At 47.1% G+C, this 20,278-nt stretch overlaps 1 protein-coding gene across 1 annotated transcript in view; it reads left to right on the top strand.

Annotated features, from left to right (window-relative positions):
• TRPM6 (transient receptor potential cation channel subfamily M member 6) overlaps positions 1–20,278 on the top strand; it is a 1,703,532-nt gene that overhangs the window by 1,164,020 nt on the left and 519,234 nt on the right. The gene's annotated exons all lie outside the window — the stretch shown is intronic.

The following is a 20,278-nucleotide window of genomic DNA, read 5'->3' as shown; positions in this document are numbered from 1 at the left end:
GACCTGTCGCCTCGTGTATGTTCTTATATATTTCCTCGCTGATCATGTTCATGGTGGCCCCTCTATCTAATAGGAATTCTGCATGTAGGTTGTTCATTTGTAACAGTAGGGTTGGGCTTTGTTCCTTTCGCCCAACGTATATAGGTATCCCTTGCGTCGCTGTTCTTCCATTGACAAACTCAACCCGCTGTCTGAGGGCGACTGTTCAACGAAGTATCATATGTGGCGTGTGCCTTCGGGGGGGATGAGATGTGGATGAGCAATTTATTCTCCATTCAAATGTTTTATTTTGCTCTTGTGTTGTCTCTCGCTGGCTCTCTTTGTAGTGTCCTGCTGGTTTGTCTCAATATTGCACCTTTGGTTCTGGAGTCACCATGGTCTTCTGTTTCATTCTTGGCATAGACAAGCCTGCTCTTTCTCCTCTTGCGGCACTGCATGAGACGCGGAACACCGCCTTGAAGTGGTTTTCTCCTCTGCAAGCGGCACATTGTTGTCCAATTGCCGGACATGTTCCGTTGTGTGGAAATTCATACCCGTAACAAAAACAGAATTGGTCAGTCTGACCCTGTGAGTCAGTGGTAGTCGGCATCTTGTTTATCACTGCGTATGTTGGCTCCAGTATTTTTAGCTTGCACATTGCTTCTGCTTGATGTTCCACTGCCGTCTCTGAGCGTGCCAATCTCGGGATCTCTTCTAGTTACCTGGGTTTCTGAAGTAATTACTTCCTGAATTATGTTGACATTCAGCCTGCTATTATCTGGTATCTCAGTGCTTCATCATTGGTTGTTCAATGAGCAGTGTTTCATCCTTATTTGGATATGCATCCCAAAATGCCCATTGTCTCACCTTTGTTTTGAGTTGTGGTGTGGAATATGTGCCATTTATAGTCCACTTAAGTGTACAGTGTGAAGTACCCCATCAGTGCCATTCTGAGCCCTCTGTAGGGGTCCTCAGTGTATTCAGGTAGTTCATGTATGATGTCTCTTATTCATGGTCAGTCCTATTGCCAAGGAGAGCAGGCATCTCTTTGTTTGCTTGTCGAGTGGGCCTAAAGTTTCAATGTAAACATTTAAGTCTCACCCATCTTGCCCATCTGTGTCCTAAATTGCTGGTTTCAGTGATATCAAATGCCCCTGGCAGTTGCATGGATAGTTCTTCCTGTAAACGCGCCTGGAACACAGTTGGTGTTCTTACTGGCACTGCGGCCGAGGTAACCACTTCCAACATGTTGTTTGGTGGTGCGTAGAATGTTCTGCCACCTAACTCAAGGTTGTTGTCCATATGCAGGTGTTTCCTGTGAGTGGTGGCATGTGTTTTGTGGCCGTCTATGTCTTACTGCATTGTTGGTGCCCCTGATGTTCCCTTTTTCCTGGTTGGCATTTTTGCAGCATGTGCCAGGGCCTGCTGGGCTCCTTCAGTGCACCAACCTCGCATGTGTACGGGTGGCTGTGCGACCTGTTAGGACTCTGCTGAACTTCTTCACACTTATTGTAGTGTATGTATTATTAGTTATCGCCACTCCCCGTGTCCTTGAAGCTGATCACGGTCTTCGTGGTGTGCCCCTCCGTTTCACTGAACCTCCTGCAGGCTTTTCCAACAGCATTCATGCTCCTGGATGGGCCTCAGCACCGCCTGCTGCTTCCTCACGGCATCCAGTGCTGGTCAGCTGCAACAACGCCGAACGTCCCCTTCCCTCACATCATATCCTTCCTTCCTTCCCCCTCCCTCATAACCTCTCACACAGGACGCGGTTGCTAGTGCCACAACATCACATGTCCCCGACTGCCTTGCACAGCTTCTCGCTTTTCGCTTTTTTCAGCTGCTTGTCTCAAAATTTGGAATCCTCTCCCCTTTGAAGTTCGCTCTTGTCCCTCTCTCTCCCTTTTATAAAAACGTTTCATCTACTTCATGTTTCCTTTTCTTAAATACTGTCTCTTGTACATCCAATTTGTAAAGAAAATGTGCACCTCTTCATTTTAAAATGACAGCACACTGTGCTAAAACATTTTACCAAATGTTCTGAAAAAATGCCTGCTGGCTGCTACTGAAAACTGCTGTGCACCTACTGGGTCATCGATTTTGAAATGTCTGCATTTATATATTGCATAATGCCCCCAGACTAATTGCTTTTAAAATGTATGCCTGCAGTTTGAAAAACTGTGCCTGGTTGCATTTCCATACTGCATACTACATTCTGGCAGTAAAATCCCCATGTATATATATTTCTGAGGCTTGTGGAATCTGCTTAGATCACATGCTGTGCATAGGCCGACATCTAATGGAAGCTGCGGAGTATTACAGTTTGTTTTTCGAAACTCGAAAATGGGCGTCGACACAGGGCGTGCCATTAATACTATCCCTAGTGTGACGTCCACTGTACCCATGATCCCTCACGCGTCTAGGACCCTCAGATTGTTTTCTTCCACCATACTGGTCGGAAGCATTTCGCAGAGTTCCCTAGCCTTAGCCATACTTTTGCTAAATATTGTTATATTTACCCATTTCTCCACCCCAACGTCGAGTCACCGAACTTCTACACTCGACACTGGCCCGGAGAAGAATTTGACCGTCGGCAGTTGCACGACATATTTGGGCCTCGGAAGGCCTCTGGCCTCGGCTCGGGCCTTGGAGGGCCTCTGGCCTCGGCCCTGCAAGTAGGGAGAGTGGAGGGGTGGACATACTCTACACTCTTTTGGTATATAGGTACATTCTTATATATTCCTACACTTACCAGCCCGCTGCCACAAGGTGCGTATGCAGGGTACCCCTTTCCAATTCTGCCCCAAGTGCAACCGCAAGTACCCTTGGGTCGACAGGCACGCCACGTGCAATCTCTGCTTGCCGAGGGACCACCCCGAGGCGAACTGCAGAGCGTGTAGTAGGTTTAAACCAAAAACACTTAAGGACCGTTCGATCAAGCGTTGGGCCCACCACGCCAGGCGTCAGGAGGCCATGGCAGCGGAGGGCGCCTTCAGCGATGGCAGCAACGCCGTGCTTTCGGACAGCGAGGGCAATATGGCATCGAAAGACAGCCGAGCGCAAGTCCCCGACCTTGGAAGTTCGTCCGGCAGGGCGGCTAGGGGGAAGACCCCCGGCGACACAAGCGCTTCCCACAGCACTTCCACAAAACACATGAAGTCCAACCGGGACTGGACGTGCAAGTCGATTTCTCGGAAAGAGGCACATAGAGAACGGTCCGAATCGGCTTCCTCTGGGCGTTCTCGATCTAGATCGCTGCATGACTCCAGGCAATCATCCACTGTTGCCAACAGTGCCTCGCTCCGCAAGGTAATGGAAGTTCGATCGTCGGAGGACGAAGCCGACTTCCATCCCCAGACCGCACTCCAGGAGTCGGCGCCCGCAGACCGCATTACGCGGCTCCCAAGCCCCTACCTCCACGTTCAAAGGATAGGGACACTCCCCCCGAACCTCGACGCCAGGCGTCGAAAGGCTCCGAAGGGGCGAAAAAGCAGGGAAAACACTCTTCCACTCACGGAGAGGGGGAAAAACAACAAAGGAAGCAGCCTCAGCCTCTTTCCACTCCTCATAAACAGACAGACAGGTCCAAGTCTTCTGCTATCACAAAGACCCCTGCTCAGACCAGCAAGTCTAGTCAGGGTAAGTCAGAGAAACTTCCAGGAAGAGTCATTCCCAGTTCTAGAGAATGGTCTAGTGATGACATAGACAGAGTCATGTCAAGGATGTCATCATTGGCAGATTTTTATGCAAAAAACCCTGAACACTTTCTCTCTTATACTCCCGACGGGTCACCTACTCAGGCTCTAAGGATCCAATACCTCCAAGTAAAAAGTCCCGGTTTGAAACACCAACATGGTCTTTGGACCCCTTCTATGTACAGCCCTACTCTCAGTATCAAGGAGAGACATCCTTTTGTGAGGATCCAGAAGTTCTGTCTCGAGCAGCAGAACATTTCCACATTGACACCCAGGGTGCTCAAGTGGATAGGGACTTCGCCGAGGAGTTAGTGGGAGAAAGGAGGCCTGTTGCTCAGACCATCCCTATCCTTAAGTCTATTCAGAGAAGAATACACCCTTCACTTGTAAATCCTAACCTCACCAGGGCAGTGAACCCCAGGATTGAGAAACTTTTCAGGGCAGCCCAATCAGACTCACTGTATATAAGGGGACATCTGAAGCCGGACTCCCTGGTTGTTACAAACACCTGTAAGAGGGCTGGAACACCCTTGTCATCGTCCGAAGCTCCTCCCGACAAGGAGAGCAAGAAACTGTATGGTTTGGGCAGGAAAGTAGCCTCCACTTCTGCCTACCAGGCAAGGATTGCCAACTCCACCACCCTGTTGGCCAGCTACAACTGCCATCAATGGGAAGAAGTCGCGGCACTCATAGACTCCGCCCCAGAACCCTTAAAGAGCCAGTTGGCACGAGTTTCGGCGGAGGGATGAGCCGTGTCCGGTTGCATTTTAAAAGCAACCTTTGATGCCGCGGATAACGCCGGCAGATTGATAGCAGAAGGAACTGTTATCAAGAGACACGCTTGGTTACGGCAGTCTGGATTCAAAGCTAAAACCCAAGCATCATTGTTAGATAAACCGGTGGAGCCGAATCTGTTGTTTGGTAAGGCGGTCGAGGACGCGCTGAAAAATGACAAGGACGAGTATGAGACACTCAAATCCCTAGGCCAGCTAACCAATAAACCACCTAATCAGAGAGGGAATGGCAATTTTCGTCGCCCACGCGGCGAAAATTCCCAGAGAGGCTCTAACTATTCCTAGGGGCAGGGTACACCGTGGAACAATAATAACCAACAGTCTACCCAGGGTTACGGCAGGGGTAATAAAAGAGGACGTGGTAAAGGTAGAGGCAGCCCCAGTAGAGGAGGCTGCACGCCTCCACCAAAACAGTGACGCTTCGTTCAGGGTCCCTTCTCACGCAACCCCAGTAGGGGGATGCATTTCCAACTTCACCCAAGCTTGGGAAGGGATCACGTCAGACAGATGGGTGCTGTCCACAGTATCCGCAGGGTACTGCATAGAACTGTTAGAGCGTCCCCGAAACCATCCTCCACGACAAAAAATACATTCTTTGGACCACCAGAAGATCCTCCTCGAGGAGATCGTCAATCTGCTAGCAAAGGATGCGATAGAACTCGTCCCGGGACACCAGGCAAACAAGGATATTTATTCAACTTACTTCCTTGTACCAAAAAAAGATTTAACAATGCGCCCAGTATTGGAGTTACGGCCTGCAAACAAGTATGTCAAGCCCCAAAAGTTTCACATGACTACTCTCCAAGTGGTAATCCCCCTCCTAAAAAAAGGGGATTACATGGCAACATTGGACATGAAAGATGCCTATTTTCATATTTCCATGTTCCCAGCACACAGAAAGTGCTTGCGCTTCAAGGTGGACAGTCGGCACTACCAGTTCAAGGTACTGCCCTTAGGGATAGCTTCGGCTCCAAGGGTATTCACCAAGGTACTGGCGGTGGCGGCAGCACACCTACGCAGGGAGGCAATCCCGGTGTACCCTTACCTGGACGACTGGCTCATCACGGGGGAGACCCCAGTAATTTGCAGAACAAACATTCAAAGGACAATCGACCTCCTCTTCGAATTGGGCTTCTCAATAAACGAGAAAAAGTCAAGTCTGGTGCCAAGCACCTCCAAACAGTTCCTAGGAGCTATACAAGACACTCAAGAGGGGTTGACCTTTCCTTCCGAGGAAAGAATTCGGAATATACTGCTGCAAATTCCGCAATATCAGTCCGGTCGCCAGATAACGGTACGCAAAGCGATGCGTTTTCTGGGCATGATGGCGTCATGTATTTACCTGGTCCCCCACGCGCGCATGCGTCCCGTGCAGGAATGGTTGGCGAAACAGAGGTCTCAGGCAAGTGGTCAGTGGGACGATCTAGTGGTCGTTTCGCCAACACTTGTACAGAGCCTTCACTGGTGGACAAGAGAAAATCTGTCCAAGGGGAAACCCTTTTACGATCCCGAGATACAGGCGGTAGTCACAACCGATGCATGCCTGACAGGGTGGAGAGCTCACCATCTCCACCACACAGCTCAGGGTCTCTGGTCTCACTCAGTGGCCAAGAATCACATCAACCTGCTAGAGCCTCTGTCAGTATTCAGAGCGCTTCAAGCGTTCAAGCCCTACCTGCTAAATCTGTCAGTGGAAATCCGGACAGACAGCACTACAGCCATGTTTTACCTGAACAAGCAAGGAGGGACTCGTTCGCCAAATCTGTCCAAGCTTGCCCAGAAAATTTGGATGTGGGCACTCAGACGGAACATCTTCCTGTCATCGCAACATGTTCCAGGGGATCTCAATTCTCTAGCGGATGCTCTGAGCAGAAACCCCCTCCATGAGGAACACGATTGGTGTCTACACAGAGAAGTCGTAGAAGATATCTTCTCTCAGTGGGTTTCCCCACTATAGACCGATTTGCCACACGCGAAAACAGACAATGCCCAGGATTTGCATCCAGGTTCCCCCAACCAGACTCCTAGGGGAACGCGCTGTGGATGAACTGGTCAGGAATGTTTGCGTATGCTTTTCCACCAACTCCTCTCATCAGGAAGGTGGTCAACAAGATGAACAGAGAATCGATGACGCTTGTCCTGGTTGCTCCCATGTGGGCGAGACAACCGTGGTTCCCACACTTACGTAGATTAGCGGTGAGCGAACCCATCAAACTTCCGGCCTGGTACAACCTACTGTCCCAGCACCAAGGTCAAACAGTGCATCCTAAACCCAACTCAATAGACCTGGCAGCATGGCTCCTGAGGTCATAGAGTTCGGACATCTCAATTTACCACAGAGGTGTATGGACATCCTAAAAGAATCTAGAAAGCAAACACGAGGCACTGCTACTTTGAAGAGATTCGTTATCTGGTGCCAGAATAAACAAATCAACCCAGTTGATTGCACTCATTCCACTATTGTTACATACATGCTCCACCTGCTGGATGCAGGACTGGTTTTTAACTCACTGAAGGTACACCTGGCAGCTCTGTCGGCATACACCACTTCCCATAACAAGGTGTTGTGGTGGAAAGTACCAGTAGTTAAAGACTTCATGGAAGGAGTAAAGAGACTCCACCCTCCTATTTCAAACCCACCACCAGGATGGGGCATTAACGTGGTGCTATCTAAACTCATGGGCCCCCCATTCGAGCCCATACATAAAAGCAGTCTCAAACACCTGACTTATAAAACAGCCATCTTAGTAGCAATTACATCTATAAGAAGGGTCAGTGAAATTCAGGCTCTGTCAGTGCAAGGTCCCTTCTTTACTGTCCATAAAGATAAACTGGTTTTACGCACACACCCTAGGTTCTCACCTAAGTTTATTTCCAAATTCCACGTGAACCAGTCCATCGAGCTTCCGGCTTTCTTCCAAGATCCACAAAGCTCGGCTGAGGTGAAACTATACACCCTAGATGTGCGTAGCGCGGTCCTTTTCTATGTAAACAAGACCAGACTGCTAAGGAAAACAGACCAGCTGTTTGTCCCTGTAGCTACAGGCAGAGCGGGGGATCGCGTCTCTAAAGGTGCCATCTCTAAGTGGATTATTAACTGTATCCAGCTGTGTTACTCCCTTTCTGAAAAAACTGTGCCTTTCACGCCAAGAGCCCACTCTACAAGAGGCATTGGGGCCACTCTGGCTTTCATTGCAAATGTACCCCTTGACACCATTTGCAAAGCAGCTACTTGGAGCTCTATTCACTCTTTTACTCTGCACTACTGCATTGACACCCATTCCAAGACAGATACACAAGTGGGACAAGCGGTTCTAAGACATTTATTTGCTCATGACCCTTCTCACATCCCAAATCCTTCTTCAGGTACTGCTCGCTAATCTATGCACTGCATGTGATCTAAGCAGATTCCACAAGCCTCAGAAGGGATACATTACTCACCGTAATTGTATTTCTGATGCTTGTATCTGCTTAGATTCACATGCGACCCACCCTTCCTCCACTCTGAGAGAAGGCGCATGGATGCTTGTAGTCTTACCTTTCTATCTATCTGCTTGGATTATCTGTACTCACACTACTCCTCATGCTACCTCATGTCAGAAAAAATACAATCTGAGGGTCCTAGACGCGTGAGGGATCATGGGTACAGTGGATGTCACACTAGGGATAGTATTACTGGCACGCCCTGTGTCGACGCCCATTTTCGAGTTTTCAAAACAAACTGTAATACTCCGCAGCTTCCACTAGATGTCGGCCTATGCACAGCATGTGAATCTAAGCAGATACAAGCATCAGAAATACGATTACGGTGAGTAATGTATCTATATATATATATATATATATATATATGTATATATATATATATATATATATATATATATATATATATATATATATATATCCATACATACCCTCCTTTTTCTGACAATTCTGGCTAATAAACCCATAATTGGAGGAAACATTTTAAAATGTACATCTCTCTTTTTCCATTGTTATTAGATGAATCACGGTCGAAATAATATCATCTTAATAAAAATGAATATTTAAATATTTCATAACAAACCATTGCTTAATCATAACAAAAGCGAAACATGTGCATGTGCATGTATAACGGAACATTGTACACGTATATTTCCAACCGAAGTGTCCACGTATATTTGAATGTCTTTTCAATCATAGGGGGTCATTCCGAGTTGGGCGGTAAAGGTAAAACGATGCCGTTAAAGGATTACCGGCATCGTTTCCCTTTACGGCCCATTCTGACCCACCAGACCGTTATTTACGGCGCCGTAAATTACGAGGCCGTAAATAGCGTTTTAGTGTCGCACGCCCGACACTCCATACCGAAAATAGCGCCATGGCGTAAACCGGAGCTGATCCAAAGTAAAGCGGGCATGGAAAAAACGGCCTCCACAAGGCCGCAAAGTACCTTAGCGCCATGGCATACCGGCATCACCGAGAAGGTGTTAAGAACCATGAGCAGTGTTTCAAAGAGGCACAGGTGCACGGCACAGGTGCACTCAATCTGCACAGGTGGAGGCAATGGAGTCTGTCACAGCACAAAAGGAGCACACCCACACACCACACCCCCTCCCACATCAAGATGATACCAATTGTAGCAGCATTCCTGGAGATAGAGGCCCTGCTTGCAAGGCAGCAACTACAACAACAGCAACAACAACAACCACAGCCCCCACCACAGAGGATACACAGGAGGAGAAGGAGGGTGAGACAGGCCCAGCATGCCCTACCGGTGCAATCACCATTACCACGCCGGCAGCCCCCAATCCCCCGCATCAGAGCCACCCCCTTCAACCTCACACCAGAGCAGATCCACACCCTGTACCGGCTTGACCGGGACACCATTACCACCATAGTGGACCTGATACATGACGACATAGTGAGCCGACATAGAAATCTGCACTGCCATCCCTCCTCTACTGAAGGTAGTGTCTGTGCTCCACTTCCTTGCCACAGGCACCTACCAGCATACAGTGGGGCACATGCATGGCATTTCACAGCCCATATTTTCCCGGATACTCAACCAAGTGCTGGATGCCCTCCTCAACCACACAAGGGACTACATATCCCTACCACGGACTCCCCAGGAGATATATGATACCAAAGTTGCCTTCCATGCACTGGCAGGCATGCCAAATTGCATAGGTGCCCTCGACTGCACCCACGTTGAATTGGTGGTCCCGCATGCTATGGAGGTGCCGTATCGCAACCGCAAGCAATACCACTCCATCAACGTCCAGATGGTGTGTAATGCCAGTAAAGCCATCACACATTGCAATGCCCGATACCCCGGATCAACTCATGACTCCTTGGTCCTGCGGAACTCAACACTACCACGCTACATGGAACGACATGCTGGACGACGTGTCTGGCTACTTGGTGAGTAACCTGAATGGGCCATGGCAGTGCATTGGGGCTGTGAGTAGGTTGTCTGCATACTCCACCTGTGTGGGAAAGGGGGTGGGGAGATGCATACTCCACCTCTGTGGGAAAGGGGGGGGAGATGCAGACTCCACCTGTGTGGGAAAGGGGGGGGGAGATGCATACTCCACCTGTGTGGGAACAGAACACTGTGCCCTAAGACAAGTGACACGGCACATGACCACCTAACCACACAGTGCTGAATCCGAGGCGACACCTAACACTACATGACTAACAGGAAACCTGGCCAAATACCACAACACATGCACCACTCATCGGCGGCCCTTACACACCGTAAGGGCATCCTGCACCATGCAGTGCAATAGCACCATGTCGCTGACTCCTGCATCACAACACACAGGACAGTCATCCCTGCGAGTGCATAGAAGTGAGTCTAACAGGGATCCCACAGCGTGACACTGGTCCTGCACCCCCATATGATTGCTGCAAGTCACCATGGTAGGGATCAGTGCAGAATGACGAGTATGCTACCAACTACAGCCAACACCCCCCTGTCACCAAATCTCGCGCATGAGATCAATGAATGCAGTACAACACTGCTGCATGCATATATGACGCACATGCAACAAGACGTGAGTGCACACCATGACCCATCAGGAAGAAGCTACCCCCTCCATCATTCCATTGCACAGGACACATACCCGGGCCAGTAATGGAGTGACTGTATCCTGGGACATGTGTGCATGGCCAGTAATCACCTGCTGCCATGTAAGACTAGTACAGTTCTGCACCATGGATGTACAAACACTTACCTTCATTCCACTCTCATGCAGGTGATGCTGGCTACCCTTTGAAGCCGTGGCTCATGATGCCGGTCCGCAACCCACAGAACAGGCACGAGGAGGACTACAATAGATCCCATACCCGTACACGGGTGGTGATAGAGCAGACCTTCGGCCTGTTGAAGGCACGATTTAGTTGCCTCAGCCGGTCGGGTGGGGCACTCATCTACAGCCACGAGAAGGTGTCCAAGATCACCATGGCATGTGTAATGCTGCACAACATGTGCATCCGTCGGAACGTGCCACTGCCCCCTGACGTGGAACTGCTACCACCAGATGATGATGAGGGGGAGGAGGAAGGAATGGCAGGACAGCATCACGGTGCCGATGCACAGGAGAGACGTTCTGTGCGGCAATCATTGATCGGACAATATTTCTGACTCACAAGTCAGCTGAGGGTGTGAGGATGACAGGACATTGGGCACTGGGTGTGGGGATACATGTACACCATGCACTGTGAGACATTAAAGGACACATGCACAATGATCAATGTCCACTCTGTTTCTTAGGGATGATCAACCAGTGTATTGAGTAATAATGTTCAAACATGTACAACAAAACCTCCACCCTCACCCCCCTCCCACATCCCCCCAACTCCCACACACACACTCACCCTCCTCCCCCCCAACTCCCACACACACCCTCACCCCCTCCGCCTCCCCCCCAACTCCCACACACACCCTCACCCCCTCCCCCCACAACAACCCCAAAATAGTCCCATTGGTACAACATAGGCAACATGTGTGTGCCAGCATGGTCAACGTGCACTCCCAGAGCCAGGGGGATCCATGTCGTGGAAGCGCAATGTACGCAGTGAGCGTCGGACCGGGCTGGTCTGCGTGGACGAGCTTTGGGAGGGTGGGTCCACCCGCTCGGGCTGTGGTGTGAGGTGTGCTGCCTCCAGGGCATCTGCGATCCGGCCCAGCACCTCGCAGAGCCGGTTTGTGTTCGCCGTGATCACCTCGCCCAGAGCCTGAAGGTCATTGTGCCACTCCAACCTAGAATCACGATTGTCCCTGATGAACTCCTCAATGAGGCCTGTGAGGTGTTGGGAGCGCAATACATCCGTGGCCGATGTGGCCAGTGTGCTTGGCAGGCTTGGTATTAGGCCTGCAGGCCTTTCCGGAGTGTCTGCAGGGGAAGTGGATTCAGGACAGGCAAGTTGTAATCCTTGCCCTGTGAGCCCTGGGGTGTCACTCTCCCCGGAGTCGCTGTGTGTCACCTGGCCTGTATGATGGTGTGTCAGGGGTATGGGCAATGTCATTGGTATCCTCTGCGTTGGCTCCGGAAATTGATGGTGGGCTGTCTGGCACATCGAGGAGGCACATGGCTGCATGCTCCCCAGCCACAGTGGACTCCTCTGAGTGCAGCGTGGGGCACGTGTCCAGCGGCACTGCAGGCATGGGTAGGGGTGCAGGTGGGGGTTGTGCACCCTCCATGGGGGTTGCAGGAGCAGGTGGTGTTGCTTGTGTTTTTCTCCTGCTTGCAGGTATACGTTGGCCCCTGCCTCTGCCCCTGGAGGTACTGGCACGGGTGCTTTCCTGGTCCTCGCTGTCATGCCCGCTGCCTGTGGGGGGGGGGAGAGAGAGAGGGCATGAGAAATGATTTGGGTGTCAGCATTTGTACATGCCTATGGTATCACAATGGGATTGCAGCGTTTTGTGGACATTTGGGTGGTGAGTGGGACAGTGATCTGGGCTTGGATGCTAAATGCATGCAGATGTCTGGGTCACTCATGTTGGCGGCGTACTGTGATGACTCACATTCACAGTGTTTACAATCACTGCCCCGTGTGCCTCACAGATTCTGCCTCTTTGTGTGGTATGGGCCATATGGGTTACAGCCTTGCACCTGACATCAGACTGCGCCCCACTTGTTACGGCATTGGAGGGGGGGGGTTTGCCCAACCATGACGTGACACCTTGCCCAGCCCTTGGCAGTGACTTACATTAGGAATGCATGTTCTGTCTTGAATCATGACACTCACCTCCATCAGCGGATGACGCTGCACCGCACTCCATTTCGCCAACCCCTTCTATGGCTTCTGTGCCCATCATGGCCGCGCATGTTTCCTCCCACTGCATCATTTTGATGGGGGAACCTGGCCCTCTTCCTGTCTCCAGGGCCTGACTTCGGTTTGCCGAGAGGATGGCCCGCACCCGGAGACGGAGGTCATCCCACCGTTTCCGGCAATCCTTAGTGGTGCGGGGGGTGTTTCCTACAGCGCTCACCCTCTGTGCTACCAAGGCCCAGATCTCTTTCTTCCTGACGACGGTGGGCCTACGCATATCACTGCTGAATACAGTGTCTGCATGTTCGTGCAGGGTGTCCACCAGTATCTGGAGCTCATCCTGGGTAAAGCGCTCCTTTCTTATGCGTGTGTCCCCCTTTTTTAGTGCTTTAGGCATGATGCTGGTCTCGAATGCCAATTTCTCTCTTCATTATATGCCTCTGGGTCCTGTATGGAGAGGATGGCAATGGATTGTGGTTTTAAAGATGGGCGCCGTGCTCCTTCCCGTTCCTGTGCGGTGACGTTTTTTCCGGTTCCGTTCTTTACCGGTGACCGTAAATAGCGGGACCGCTATTTACGGTCACCGCTGATTACTCCATGTCGGTAGTGTTATGTACGGTGCATTTGTTGGCGGTAAGGGCTTTGGGGGCACTTTTGCGGCATGGCGCAAACGTTCATTGCCGGCATGGCGGTAAGCGCGTGCTCGCGAAGTCAGAATAGGCCGATTTTTACGGTCTAGTGCCAGCACGGAAACGCTCTTAACGCCATGCCGGTATTTGTCTCCACTTCCATATTTCGGTCCGGGTTCAGTGATGACTTGTGCTCCCGTGGCTTTTTTAAGACTCACCACAATCAGCGTGCCAAACATCCATGTTGCCAACTCTATTGTCAATGTCCTCCTTCTTGCAGACTTTGGGGGTCATTCCGAGTATGGCGGTAGGGGGTTAACGGCACCGGTAAGGATGCCGGTGCCGTTAACCCCCTACCACCACATTCTGAGGTCCCTTAGCGGGTCCCACCAGGAACGGCTGGTCCAACCAGCCGCCCTTAGCGTGACCCATTAAGGGACCATGGAGCTAATAATGGGCCCGCAATTTGTGGGCCCGTTTTAGCTCCTTCCCCATTCCCATTGAGCCCTATGGGGGCTCAAATGGGAATGGGGAATGGTTTTCGGAATGGGGACTTACCGGGTCCGCATAGGTCGGAATGTCCCGGTAAGCCCCCATTCCGACTACCCGGACATGGACCTGAGTTTGGAGGCAGCCATGCTGCTAATAGCACCATGGCTGCCTCCAAACTCAGCAAGACCCCCTTTGTCTTTGCCGCCATCTGGGGCATTCCTGGGACTAACTCCTGTGGACTCCAGGAATCTGTCATCTCTCGCGTCCTCTGGTCCTGCAACCTCTGACCCCTGCAAAGATGTCAGTTAATCATGTCTAAATCAAATAGAAAAGGAACAGATGAAGTACATAGCACTATACCAATTTTACCCTTTCTACTACCTTGCCAAAAACAAAAATCTTGCCCAAAACATTATGATCCTTTACTTTTGAATATCTGCAATTAAGCACATGTTAGAGAAAAACAACAATATTTACATCTCACATTATTATACATCACAACAATTTTCATGCAGAATAGTTTACCACACTGTACCATAGTAAGTTAACTTGATTCAGTACCTTCCATCAATGCACATTACCACACTTTTTCCAAATGTGGCACTTTCATTTGCATTTATCTCCACACTAAACAATATATCTGGTTTCTCATGGCGTGAGACAAATACCACCTTGTCATTAGGTTACATGCATTATGAAATAGCCAACTGCATCTTTCTTTTCCATGTAATCAGTACACTTAATCTGTCTCTACCTGCTCAATTCTCCTGCCTGATTTCATGCTATGGATGACAGGGCTTAATTTGGTTAACATGAACAAACTGTTCTGTCACCATTTCAACCTCTGTCTTTAATATTTTATACCGGGGACATATTTCAAAGGGACTTTGCCATGGCGCAAGACATTTTGAGTTTTTATGTTTACCTTTCCCAAAATGAAGTTATATACCCGATCACCTATTTTATACTCTTTCACGGATGTCTTTTTATCATAGTATGACTTTGCACTATCAGCAGCTCTTTCCAAATTTCGCTGCACAAATGCAAAGGCATGTTGTAAATGCTTTCTCAATTCTTCCACATACTTGTGAACTGTAGATTCACTCACAAGTGTTTGCTCATGCATCCTGTATAATAAATGTTGTGGCAGTACCATTTTCCTCCCTGTGAACACCTCATGAGGACTGATACCTGTCGCTTTAGCAGAAGAGGCAGGCCGATATGTGATGTGCAAATTCCTTTTTACCCCCAATATTTGCCACACCTTGCTCATTAAGGTGCTTGTGAAATTACTTCCTCTGTCTGACTGTATTCTTTGTGGTAACCCAAATCTTGAAAATATGTGATTTACCAGCAATGTAGCTGTTGTTTGCGCACTACAATCTGGTGCCTGAATACATTCTAACCATTTCGACATTAAACATACCACCGTCAAATGATAAGGATTTCCCCTACTCGATCTCTTTACAGGCCCTACATAGTCGATTTGTAAATCCGACCATGGAAGAGTTAAACCTCTTTTCATCAATGGAGCTCTATGCACTGGTGAAGCAGGTTTAAATTGTGCACATACTAAACACCCCGTGGTATATAATTCCACATCTTGTGCAACATGTGCGGCCAGTAAGCATAATATTTCAGTATCTCTAAAGTCGTCTGTGAACCTCTGTGTCCTGCAGTTATCGCATCATGCGCATGGTGTAACATTATCTCTCTGAATGAAAGTGGTACCGCCCACTGTATCTGTCCTGTTGTAGATTCCCTGATCATCAGACCATCCTGACCATCCAGTAGTTTAATTTTTTTGTTCTTCAATAACACCCTCAACTCTTCTTTTCCTGTACAATCATTTTCAGTTAAAGGCTTTTGTCCGGGGTCTGTCAAATGATTATAATAAACCGTCAATAAAGGGTAATCTTTTTGTGCCTTAATCAGATCCTGATCTGGTGTATCATAACTCCATTGCACTACAGGTTGTTCAGCTTCTTTTGGAGCTTTAGAGTATGTAACTGCATCTATTTGTATTTCACCAATTAAGTGTTCAATAGGCAACAATTCTCCCATAACAGCCCCAATCTTGGCCAATTGATCTGCTCTATCATTTCCCTCCTTATCCTCTCCTGGTGTTTTTGAATGTCCACGAATTTTCCTCCAGTATACTGTTAAATCACTCTCTGACACTAATTTGTCTATAGCTTGAAACATTTTCCCATGTTTGAGAGGCTTTTTATTATATTTGAGCATGCCTCTTGCTTTCCTGCCAGGCAAATATTCTACAAAGCTATTTCTTGCATAATAAGAATCAGTCACCAGGACAATTTCACTGAATTTGTTGTCAACTGCAGTAGTAATTGCTTTATAAATGGCCGCTAACTCTGCTACCTGGCTACTCCTAGCCCCAATTCTCATTCCTATACTAGGAATGTCCTCACATCTCAACCAGACATTTCCTATCCCAGACACCAACTGTTTATTGCTGTCATTTTCAATATGAAAAGCACATCCATCGACATACACAATTGGCTATTCCTTGCATGTATTTTCCTTAAAAGCTTTGTGTGGTGATTGTTCTAACTCCTGCATACTGGACTCCACCTCTACCTCATCTGATACACATTCAGCTGCACAGTCATGTAGATCTGCCAACCCTTAAGCAATTGGGCTCTTTTTATTCTGGCCATATCTTACTTCTACAGGAAAGCCCTGCAATGCCAACGTCCATGATGTAATTCTGGACTGTGCTAGATTGCCCGATCTAATCCTTTCACTCTGTAAAAATTGCACTCGTTGATGATTTGTCTCAATGATTACCTTGTCCCCTTGAACAATGGGACGAAAATGTTGCAATGCCCATACAGTGGTCAGAAGACCCTTTTCACATTCACTAAATTTAGTCTCAACCTGAGAAAATGCTTTACTCGCATAAGCAATATTTTTATGTTTTTGAGACAACACATACACTGCTCAGTGAATCCTATTTCTATAAAGAAACCTTTGTTCTTTATGGGATAGGCCAAGCATGATGCCTTTATGAGGCATTCTTTCAATTTAGCAACTGCCTTAGATTACTCCTTTTCCCATTTCCAGGGCGTATTCAGCTTCAATAGTTTAGTCAATGTTTGAGTGATTTCAGCATAATTTCCAATACATTTCCTGTTGTATCCCGTCATTCCTAATAAACTTTTAAAACCTTTCATGTTTCTAGGATCTTTCAATTTCTGTATGGCCTCCACATTTTTCTTTTGTGGATTTAACCCGTGTTCAGTTACTTCATGGCCTAGGAATTTCACCTTTTTCTTGCACCATTGGGCTGTCTGTAAAGATACTTTGGCACCCTCCTTTTGCAATTGGTCAAGTACATGTCTAATTTAATCAAAATTACTTTGTAAGTTTTCATTTTACATAGACTATAGTCCCTCTTTCCACTGCATCTGGCATAGCTTTTCTCAAAAATATGCCAAATTCGCTCCCACTATTGACATACCCAAATGGTGTTCTGGACCAAGCGTATCGTGTTTTATCAAATGAAAATGCAAATAAATTCTGAATGTCTTCTGCCAATGGCACACACCAGTACCGAGATGTAAGATCTAATGTGGTAAATAGCTGTGACCCATGCTCCTGAGCAAGGCCTTGATCAATGAATGGCACCGGCCATCTGGACACTGGCACTCTTTTATTTAATTCCCTCAGGTCTGCGCACAGACGCCATTGACCATTTGGTTTTAATACACCCAAAATGGGAGTGTTGGAGGTACTATGAATGGGTCTGACAATTCCCCTAGACTCCCAAGTTTTTAATGATCTCTGCCAATGACTCTAAGCATGCCAGTGGCAATTGAAATTGGTGTACAAATACTGGCTTTCTACCACACCCCTCTGGTAATGTGGCAACATGTTAATCAGTTAGGCCGCAATCATATGCGTCTTTGGCAAAAACGTCCTTAAATTCCATAAATATTTTTCTCAATTCATTCTTATCCTCTTCGCTATCACAGGCATCTGCTAACAGAATCTGCTCCTCTACCATTTTTGAAACTTCTGGGAAATCATCCAATGGAGGAACCTCCGTGCTTTTTTCCAACTGTGTGGCTGTATCTCTCTTCAAAGCTGCCACTTTTAAATATTTTGGCATATCAGCCTCTATTTCAATGTACTGATTTCCTGTTTCATTTTCATTTAAATCAAATAATATACAATTCTCCTGGTGACAGCACACTGTCTCATTGGAATCATAAGGGTACACAGATTGAATTTTGAACATCCCTTTGGGTTGAGAATCCAGGTACACTGGCAACACACCCTGTGCATGCACCATATCACCATATCACCATATCACCATATTGTTGAAATCTGCAGTATAATGTGATTTTTGTGTGGCCATTCCTAGCATGGAATTCTCTTCTAAATGAACATCTTGACATCCTCCATTATCCACCATCATTTTGACGGACCCCCCCCCAATATCTACCAATGGGGTATATTCATAATCCAGCCCTTGCAGTTTCATGGATTCATTCAAGCACAAAAATGCATCAGAATCCTTCATTTGCTGTCCATTCTTGCACTTTAGTGTTATAGCAACCTGCTTGGTGAATGCAGGAATAGTAATATCCTTCTTCACCTGTAGTTCAATTGCATATGGCACCAATTGTGCACAATGATAAGCCTTTCTTTTGTCTTCATATTCGGGCGCAGGTCCGCTTAGCCGGGACCATATTTTTTGGTTAAGGAAATATAACACAATGCACATCCTGTGCATGATATCATTGCCCAGATAAACATAATTTTGCGTTCCACTCACTATCCAAACATTGTGGTAGATGGTTTTTTGTCCAACATTAATCTTTAGCATGCACCTTCGTGCAATTCCATTTTCAAAATCTGGATTGTCCAAACAAGAGATGTATTGGTTTTTAATTCTAAATTTCGGGATCTCCTCCCTTTCTATTATTCTCTGCAGTAGTTTCTCATTAATAAAACTCCTTTCCTGTTCAAGTGCCAAAGTGGCTTTTATCATTTTATAATGGCCATTTATACCAATATGAATCCATGGCTGCTCATCCTCCATATGCATTTCAGCAAGAGTGGTGATTTGTTTTTCTGTGTCTGCTTTAGGGATGGCATTCTGTTTGCACTTCTTCTCTTTTAAATAGAAGCACAATGTGTGTTCATCTATTTCAGTGTGCCATTTCTTCCTAGGATCCAAACAAATCTGCACAGATTGTTTTTCTTTTCCACTTTGCATTTTGTCCTGACACATCAAAATAACGGTGACACTAGGCACACAGCTATTCTGGAGGTACACCTCCACTGCATCATTCGATTTGACAACAGTATGGCATTAATTTACGCTTCTGTTTTGTGACTTTATTTTCTTAGACCTTAAGGTTTTTTTTGTTAAAGACCACAGAACCCCATTTACCCCATCAGTGAGAGGAGACAATCTTTTCAGGCAATCTGTTCCCATCAAGAATGGAATTTTACAAATAGATGTGATGAACACTTCCTGTTTCATTCTGTGTTTTCCTATCTTTATATGAACTTCAGTGACACCTTCAATAGTCACCTCCTCACCGTTAAAGTTATGTACTGGGCCTTTACTCTGTCTCACTTTGATCTGATTCTGTGGAGATCTCCCTTCATTGATACTTTTTACCAATTCATTGGACATAATTGTGGCCTGTGCACCTGTGTCGATCATTGCAAATGTATTGCACTTCTCTTCCACAGTAATGGGAGAATAATATCTGCCTTCAACTTCCTCTAATACACACAAAACGTTTGAATTTTTACTGATTTCAGGATTCACTTTTCTCAGACCCTTCTCACTCTTGGCGAAGCACATCGGTAAATGAAAGGACATTTTTCCCTCCTTGCTGTCCATTTCCATTTGAGAAATCTTACTCATCTCCCCATGTTCAGAGGTCATTTGAAGTGTGGCCACTGTTCGCCCTTCTATCCGGGGATCATCAGAGTTCACACTGCAATTCTCCAACTGAATATTTGTATAAACATCACCTGATAATTTGTCATTTTATAATTCTGGGCATTTGTTGGTATTTAGCATAATACCATTCTTTTTAATTTCTTCAAAAATCTGTGGCTCAAAGAACTCTTCAGGTGAGTGATCTTTACCCTCCTTTTTAGTACTTATTCTTCCTGCCTGTATTTTATTAGCATCTTGATTGTTTAGGGAGGGTGTTCTAACATTCACATCTACTCCCTCATCAATTATTTTATCTGTGCATGAGTTGTCTTTCTTAAATCTGTTTCTTTGTTCCTTTGGAATTTCATGTTCTTCTCCTTTTCCTCTTTCATTTGTACAAATTTACAACGTTTGATTCAACGCTAGGTTAAACCAAACCTCTTTTTTAGATGTGTTTGCAACTTGTACCTCATGTTCATTTACAGGTATTTTCATTTTAAAATC

Source organism: Ambystoma mexicanum, chromosome 6p (genome assembly GCF_040938575.1).
Source record: "Ambystoma mexicanum isolate Mex_15411 chromosome 6p, UKY_AmexF1_1, whole genome shotgun sequence".
Lineage (NCBI taxonomy): Eukaryota > Metazoa > Chordata > Amphibia > Caudata > Ambystomatidae > Ambystoma > Ambystoma mexicanum.
The sequence above is the reverse complement of the archived record's forward strand: the minus strand, read 5'-3'. Positions and strand labels throughout refer to the sequence as shown.